The sequence below is a fragment of the Trachymyrmex septentrionalis genome, unplaced genomic scaffold (genome assembly GCF_001594115.1).
Source record: "Trachymyrmex septentrionalis isolate Tsep2-gDNA-1 unplaced genomic scaffold, Tsep1.0 scaffold227, whole genome shotgun sequence".
Classification (NCBI taxonomy): Eukaryota; Metazoa; Arthropoda; class Insecta; order Hymenoptera; family Formicidae; genus Trachymyrmex; species Trachymyrmex septentrionalis.
Window position 1 is genome coordinate 35112 of NW_017305383.1, and position 1455 is coordinate 36566.

Below are 1455 nucleotides of genomic sequence, written 5' to 3' on the forward strand. Positions count from 1 at the left end.
ATTATACATACAGTGCCCATCCAAAGTTTCGGGCCACCTGAATAATTTCTGAATGGTTCGAGATATAGGATTGAAATTTACAGGGATACAACGGGATCGTAAAATCTATCATTGAACCTCAAAACATTCATCTTAACATTCCCGGGCGAGAAGGGGACCTAAAAATCTTAAATGGCAAAAGGCTCGTTTGAAAGAACTTTTCGAGACAAGAATAACGGATTAACTGAGGTCTACGATTTTTTTCGCAGAATTATGATCATTTACAGGATGCGTCACCAAAATCCGGACAAATCAAACAATTGCTTTAAACAAAATGTTTTTAATGAAAAATTAAATATTACAAGAACTCCTTTTACATAGCACTTGGGGGATCCCTATAGAGCACAATTTATTCGATATATCCTCCATTAGCTTGAATGACGGCTTCATTTCTTGATCTGAAGCGTTGGCACGCACGCTGTAATGTAGCGTTGTCCATGCCGACGAATGCTGTCTCAATAGCGGTTCTTAATGACGTCACATTGGGATGCCGAAACATATTTGTGACCCTTTCAACTACGCTCCATATGTAGTAGTCCAAGGGATTTAAATCTGGGCTGTTGGGAAGCCAGAATTCCTTGAACCAAAACATATCGACGTTGTCTGAGAGCCAATTTTGAATCAAATGACTCGTATGAGTCAGTGCACCGTCCTGCTGAAAAACATATGGCCTTCTGGACGCCACAGTTTCCATCCATGGCTTCCCTACATCCATCAGAACGCGCAAATACACTTCTTTTGTGAGTTTCCCCTTTTTTAAAGAAATGTGGTGACATGATATCACCCTCACTGGACACAATACCTAGCACGTGAACATTAGAAATTTTGTTCTGGCAATAACAAGGACATCCTCGGGATTGTAGGCTATTCATCGGTCATTCCTTCGGTTGATTTTGGCATCAACAGTAAAAATTTTTTCGTCAGAAAAGAATCTGATTCGTCCCGACGCTTCGTTTTTCAAAGAACACAATAGCAGATTGCAACGAGCAACTCGGCCTGTGCCAACTTGTCCTGGCAGTTTCAGAGAGCATCTGTCGTATCTTTAATGTGAACGATTTGTATCGAAGGTTCTCCTTGGCAATTCGACGCATTGTTGGCTCGCTTACACCAACAATCGATGCGAATTTTTGCAACGATTGCCCTGAGTCATCCGAAATCAGCGCTTGAGCCCTTTCAACGACTGCGGGGATCCTCGCGGTGCGTTCTTTCGAGTGATTCTTCCTCGCTGGCATACTGAATTTTCTTTGGACTGTTCTAAAGCCGTATATTTTGCCATAACGTCATAAACGGTTGATCTCGGGTATCCGAAAAAAAGAACCGAATTATTTCCGTTGCTGAGCGCAAATTATTGAGGTGGTCCGCGACTTTTGGCGGGCACTGGATATATAAATATATATATATATATATATATATATA

At 41.4% G+C, this 1455-nt stretch overlaps 1 protein-coding gene across 1 annotated transcript in view; it reads left to right on the forward strand.

Annotated features, from left to right (window-relative positions):
- The window catches only part of LOC108748515 (glucosylceramidase-like), an 18680-nt gene that overhangs the window by 3374 nt on the left and 13851 nt on the right, over positions 1 to 1455 (forward strand).